Genomic DNA, 7750 nt, shown 5'->3' with positions numbered 1-7750 from the left:
ATTTGTGAGTAGAAAGCAGAGGGGATCATTTCAGACCCAGTTGTCACCTTCTCCAGGACACTGAGTCATGGCTAGGAAAGGAGTCTCCCTCCTCCTCGTTCCTGCAACAGGATCGGGGGAAGCCCGTGTAGACGGGGGGTGGGGGGGTGGGGGGGTGGGGGGGGCAGCCCGTGCAGATGGGGACCCAGCGTCTCCCCACCCTGCCCCACCCCCTGTGTAGTTTCGTACAGCTTTGTAAATAAATGGCTTTCTTTGCCTTTGCCCCTCACCACCAGTGGTACCGCAACTGAGCTTCATTTAGGATGAGATAGGAGGAGGAGTCAGAGATGATAATGGTGATGATGATGATAATAATAACGGCAGCTAACACTTAGACAGCGCTTACTAGATGTCTGACAGTTTTCTGGGCTTTTATATGTATATAATCTCACAATCCTCACAACAACCCAGATGGTAGGCACTCTTATTATCCCATTTTGCAGACAAGGGAACCGAAGTATAAACTTGCCTAAGGCCACACAGATAATGAGTGGGGGAATAGGGACTTGAATTCAAGCAGTTTGCTCCCAGAGTCCAAGATTTTAGCCACTGTACTCTACTGCTTCTCGACACTTCCAAACTAGGATATGAGCCTAGGATGGTGCTTCTCAAACTGCGGGTTTGGTTCCCTGGCCTGTGAGAGCAGCTTAGTGAGTGCCACCCAAGGTTAATGTTTAAAAAATGGGCTAGAATAGAAAACAAAATATCAAAGCGATCACAGGCAATAATGGAAGTATTGTTCTATGGAAATTGTGTTTCAATTTTATATTTGAGTATGTGTGTTCTGGGTCACAACATCAAATGTATTTCTTAGTGGGGGTTGCAGTCACTTTGAAAGTCATTGCCCTGGGATGAGCCCAGAGACCAGAGCTCCAGTCCAAGGGGCTTTAGGAAGCTGCTGTGCTCGAGAAAGTGAGAGGCTGTGGCCATGCCATCCAGAACTGCCTGCTTCTGAGAAGAAAGGAGACCAGTGGCCTCAACTGAGGGTCCTTCCTCACAAATTTACCCCACCAGTGCCTCCATCCTTCCTTTGCAATGCCCAAGGCCAGGAGGAAGGTTCATTCCCACCACTCTCTTTGACCAAGCGCCGGCATTTACCATTCATGCCCTGATAACCTGCACTGACTCACGCCTCCATCCTTCGTGCATGCAGTGTCCTTGTGTAGGTTGCTCTTCCCTGCCTGGTTGAATTAGTTCCTACACATTCTTCTAAACTCAGCTCAGATATTAAGTTCCTTGACTCCACCAATATTTCTGTACCTCTTATATGCTTTCATTACTGTGAAATTGTTTGTTTACCTGTCTCTCTCATCTATTAGGCTTGAAGTTTGTTTGTTTGTTTTTTTTGCTGGGGAAGATTCACCCTGAGCCAACATCCATGCCACTTTTTTTGTATGGCCACAGCATGGCCACTGACAGGTGAGTAGTGTAGTTCCACCCCCAGGAACTGAACCCTGCCTGTGGGAGCAGAGCGTGCTGAACTTAACCACTAGGCCACCGGGGCTGGCCCTTAGGCTTGAAGTTCCTGCAAATAGGAACCAGTTTTATTAATCTTTGTGTCCCAGGCGGTGGCGGCTCCGGGATCCTGTACAGGATGGGATTAGGGGCAGCAGCCCAGTTGAAAGAAAGGCCAGGGTTCTTGTCCAGAAGCTTCATTTGTGTCGCACTTTCCCGGAGCACTGAATATAACCCAGAAAATACTATCAACTGCGCATATCAAAAAACTGAGGCGGCTGATCCAGATTATGGAGGAGACTAAGACCCATCACCAAGACGCTCCCTGGGTCCCCAGATCCCCAGCTCCTGACACTGAAAACTGAAATCTTGCATTATATGCTCAGCGCGAGGCCAGCTTCCACACATTAAAAAGCAGTTCCAAGATTGAAAGAGTCTACAAAACAGAGACACACATGTGGGGCACTCCTGAAACGACCAAGGCAGTGGTTCTTCAATTTTCGATTAATATCAAAATCCCTCTGAGAATGTGTTACAATGTTCATTTCTTTGCTTTGGATGTTTGTAAGTGAAAATAAATGACCAGCCTTATTATCAAAGAAATATCTTTTGAGGATGTTGCCTCGGAACCCAGATTTTGACAAGCTGTCCCCTGGGTTTTAGGTTTAGGTTTTAACCATTCTCCGGGTGAATCACGACTACAGTTTGAGGAGTTCTGTCCAATTGAGAACTAAAGCACTGGCAGGATCTCCAAGGGCAAGAGGAAGGATAGGTTGCTGTCAGCTGGCGTCATTGGAGAGGTTGTAACTAGGTAGACAGCACTGAGCGGAGCCTTTAAGGATGAGCAGACCTTAGCAGAGAGAGAGAAGAGGCAGGCAGGAGGGCCAGGCTGTTAATGTGGGCGAGGGAGCCATGAACTTTGCGCAGTCGCTGCAGCCACAGAAATGAATGAATTCATCTTCCAGGAAGGGTACATGAAGAAAAGGGCTCTTGGGGTTCCCCTGACGATGTGGCAAGGTGAGGAAGTTGGGCCAATGAAGGGCAGAGTAACAAAGGCATACTCTAAATCCCACAATCCCAAACCAGTGGTTTTCAATGGGGCAAGTACCGCCCCCTAGAGGGCATTTTGGAAACGTGCGGCAGCAATTTTGGTTAACACATGGAGCTGGCGCAGCGCTTTCTTTGGAGCTAGATGTACACCAAGAGAACGTCCCACATCACGCTCCACTTCTGAATGTAAATGAGAAACGTGTTTATGACATAAACACGAACTCTCTCCCACCTCCACCCCAGTGTAAATATACACTGACTTTTGCAGGAATGCAGCTCCTGCGCTCTGCGGGTCTCTGGTCTTTGCTCCTTGATCCATCTCAGGCCTCTGTGCTCTCTCCTTGGCTTCTGAGTCCGATTCCTCTCTGTTCAGTCCTCGGGCTTGACTCTTTTCTCCTACTCAGCATCTTCTCGCAGACGAAAGGCTAGTTTTTTGACCCATTCTGATAAAACTGAAAAGCAAGCCTTGAAAGAGTTACACTGCTTTCAAGTAAATTAAAGGCATGCCAGAACAAAGTCCAAACTGATTTAAAGGATTCCAGCAGAACCCAAGACCCAAGAATGTACAATTCCTAATGTGTGGTATCAAATAAAAATTCAGCAGGCATCCAAAGAAGCAAGATAATATTACATATAATCAGGAGAAAAATTTATGGAAGCAAATATAGAAATGATAGCTATGATGGAATTAACAAATGTTTTAAAATGTTTAAAATGTTTTAAAATGTTTAAAATGTTTTAAAACAGCCACTGGAAATATGTGCCATATATTCAAGATAGTAATGGAAAACATAGAAGAAATGTAAGATACAAAAAAGAACCAAAGGGAAATTCTAGAATAAAAAATACAATATTTGAGGAAAAAATACACTGGATGTTATTAATGGGTGGTTGGTCGCTGAGAAAGAAAACTTGAAGTTGAAGACAAAGCAATAAAGACTATGTAAAACTAAGCACAAAGTGAAAAGAACTAAAGAAATGAAGAAGACATCAGTGATCTGTGGAGTAGATAAAATGTTTTAACCTATGTGAAATTTGAGTCCCAGAAGGAGAGGAGAATGTAGGGGCTGCATAGAGGATAATGAGGGAGCAGAAAAATATTTGAAGAAATAATGGCTGGCATATTTGAGATTTCACAAAAAATGTAAGCATCAGATTTAATAATCCCAACAAACTCCAAGAAGGATAATCTTAAAAAAAAACAGACCAAGACACATCCCAACCAGATTGTTGAAAAATAGTGATAAAGAGCAAATCATAAATGAGCTGGAGAAAAAAGACATTACATACAGAGGATCAAAGCAAAGAGTGATGACATGTTCTTGTCAGAAAATAATTGTTATGGGCTGAATGTGCAGTCTCAAAATCCCTGTGTTGAGGTCCTAACCCCCAGCAACCCGGAACGTGACTATATTTAGAGACGTGGTCTTTAAAGAGGGGATTAAGTTAAAATGAATTTGTATGGTGAGCCCTAATCAATCTGACTGTGTCCTTATAAGAAGAGAGCTAAGGACACAGACACACACAGAGGGAAGACCATGTGAGGACACAGGGAGGAGACAGCTGTCTGTAAGCCAAGGAGACAGGCGGCAGAAGAAATTAACTGTCAACATCTTAATCTTGAACTTCCAGCCTCCAAAACTGTGAGCACATAAATTTGTATTGTTTAAGCCACCCAGTCTGTGGGATTTTGTATGGCAGCCCCAGCAAACTAATGCAACAATGGAGCAAAATCTTTCAAGTACTGAAAGAAAAAAACCTGGCAATTTAAAATTATATCTGCAACAAAAGTATCCTTTAAGAATGAAGGTGAAGTAAAGACTCTTTTCAGATCATCAACATCTGAGAGCGTTCACAGCCAGCAGACCTGAACCCAAAAGACATGATAACAAACTTTCTTCAGGCAGAAGGAAAATGTTATCAGACTTGCATAAAGGACTAAAGAGTATCAAGAATCATAAATATGTGGGTAGATATAAAACACATTTAAAAAAATGTTTAAAGCAAAATTAATAACAAGGTACTGTGGGGTTTATAACACTCAGAAGTGAAGTGTATTACAACAAGGCACAAAAGACTGAAGGTGCAAAATGGAAGTGTACTGTGGTGAAGGTTCTTACACTATAGGGAGAGCGGTAGATGCTGTTTGAAGATAGACTGAGATAAATTGAGGATGTATATTGTAAGCCGGAGAGCAGCAACTAAAACAATGACAACAGCAACAAGGAAGATGACAACCACAAAAACAAAGAGGTGTAGCTAGTAAGCCAAGACTGGAGATAAAATGGAATGTTAAAAAAAATGCAATCCAAAACAAGACAGGAGATAAGGAACAAAGAACAAATGGGACAAGTGTAAAACAAATAGCAAGATGGTGTATTTACATCTAACCATACTGATAATTAAAAAGTTTTTTTCAGTTTTATTGAGATATAATTGACATCCAGCACTGTAAAAGTTTAAGGCATATGCAGGATGACTTGACTTGTGTATACAATCATGCATTGTGTAACTACTTTTCGGTTAATGACGGACTGCATGTGCAATGGTGGTCCCGGAAGATTAGTACCATATAGCCTAGGTATGTAGTAGGCTATACCATCTAGGTTTGTGTAAGCACACTCTATGAGGTTTGTACCATGATGAAATTGCCTAACAATGCATTTCTCAGAACGTAACCTCATGGTTAAGCGACACATGATTGTATTGTGAAATGGTTACCACAATAAGTTTAGTTAGCATTGATCATCTCATATAGATACCAAAAAGAAGAAAAATTTTTTTTCCTTGTGATGAGAACTCAGCATTTACTCTCTTAACTTTCAAATATACCATGTTAATAATTGCATTACATTTAAATGATCTAAGCACTCCAATTAAAAGGCATAGACTGTTACATTGGACATAAAAGTAAGATCTAGCTATTTGCTAGACACAAGTAATCCACTTTTAATATAAATATAAAGACAAGTTAAAAGTGAAAGGATGAATAAAGATATATCATGCAACCACTATTCAAAAGAAAGCTAGAGTGGCCGTATTCATATCAGACAAAATAGATTTCAGAACAAGGATTATTACCAGGCATAAAGAGAGACAATATAAAATGATAAAGAAGTCAATTTATCAAGAGAAAACAACAATTCTAAATGTATATACATCTAGTAACAGAGCTTCAAAATACATGAAGCAAAACCTGACAGAAATGAAAGAAGAAATGGCTGACTAACCTGACCTGTTAGACCATTACGTCTGACAAGAGCAGGTATATTCTTTTTCAAGTACGCATGGAATTCTTCAAGATGGACTATATTCTAGGCTATAAGACAAGTGTCAGAAGTTTTAAGAGGGTGGAAATCATACAAAACAAGTTCTTTGACTATGATGAAAATAAACTAGAAATTAGTAACAGAAAGATATCTGGAAAATCCCCAGGAAATAAAGCACACACTAAATAATCCATGAGTGAAAGCTCAAATTATAAGAAAAATTGAAATATTTTGAACTGAATAAAAATAAAAATATAACATATCAAAAATTATAGGATGCAACTAAAGATATACTTAGAGAGAAATTTATATCTTTAAATGCCTACATTAGAAAAGAAGGAAGATCTCAAATCAATAATCTAAGATTCCACCTTAAGAATTTAGAAAAAGAAGAAAAAATTAAATCCAAAATAGCAGGAAGGAAAACATAAAGATAAGAGCAGAAGTCAATGGAATTAAAAACGGGAAGACAATAGCTAATTGTCCCTCTGGATGAAGATATAAAAACCACAGTATCCCATGGGTAACGTTGATTTTGGCTTCCTTGTAATGTACAGTAACGCTCCTCAAACTAGGCACGTGGTATGCAGGGGTATGCAAAGCTACAAGATAAAAATTGTACATCTTCCTAGAGGATCATTTTTATTGGAAAGTTGGGGGAAAACATTGTTATGATAAATATGAAAATCAAGTACAATACAAAAATGTACCTAGACTTTTTTTTATTGTAATAAAAACACATACCATAAAATTTACCATCTTAACCATTTAAAATGTACAGTTTGGTAGTGTTAATTATATTCACATTGTTGTGGAATAGGTTTACAGAATTTTTTCATCTTGCAAAACTGAAACTCTTTACCCATTAAACAGCAACTCCCCTCCCCTCCTCCCCCCAGCCCTTCATAACCACCATTCTACTTTCTTTTTCTATGAGTTTGACTACTTTAGATACCTCATATAAGTGGAATCACACATTATTTGTCTTTTTCTGACTGGCTTATTTCACTAAACATCACATCCTCAAGGTTCATTTATATTGTGAAATGTGACAGGATTTTCTTCCTTTTCAAAGCTGAACAATATTCAATTGTATGTACATACTACATTTTGTTTATCCGTTCATCCACTGATGGGCCCTTGGGTTGCTTCCACCTCTTGGCTGATATGAACAGTGCTGGTGTGAACAGGGGTGTACAAATATCTCTTCAAGACGTTTCCTTCGGTTCTTTTGGGTGTATACCCACAAGTGGGGTTGCTGGATCATATAGTAATTCTATTTTGAATTTTTTAAGGAACTGCCATACTTTTTCCCATACCAGTTGCAAAAATGTGCATAGATTTTTGAAGAAAAAACAAAGGCTTATCGAGATTCACTGTCTTACAGAGGACTAGCTCTGTCTATACCCCTACACGCACCAAGGATCTGCTTTCACTCCTCTCTGCCGTTAGGCTCACTCTTCTCTCTGGAAAAGCTTGGGAAGTCCTCGTGTAGTGGTTGAAAACATGACCTTTAGAATCAGTGCAACCTGGATTTCTGAATACCGGATCTGCTATCAATTCTCTCTGACTCTTGGTAAGTGACTAAGCCTTTTGAAATCTTAGTTATCTATTTGTAAATTAAAGATGCAGTAACTGCTGTAGCTAAATGCTTAGCACAGGGCCTGGCACACAGCTGATGTTTATCACTGTTCTGTGTGATGACGCTCAGGCCGGGTTCCTCTTCCTCATGATAGTATTATAATGATATCTTCCTTATGGCAGATATTTTCAGATATTGATCATGTCCACCCTTACTCCTTCTTCGGGTAAACTTTCCATCCATCTCCAATAATTATTTGTGTGTGACATTTACAAAGTCCTCAAATTTTTTTCACTCTGCTATAGACAGGCGCTTTCTAGTTGGCCTGTACCTCTCTTAAAATGTCATGCTCACT

Source organism: Equus przewalskii, chromosome 2 (genome assembly GCF_037783145.1).
Source record: "Equus przewalskii isolate Varuska chromosome 2, EquPr2, whole genome shotgun sequence".
Taxonomy (NCBI): Eukaryota; Metazoa; Chordata; class Mammalia; order Perissodactyla; family Equidae; genus Equus; species Equus przewalskii.
The sequence above is the reverse complement of the archived record's forward strand: the minus strand, read 5'-3'. Positions refer to the sequence as shown.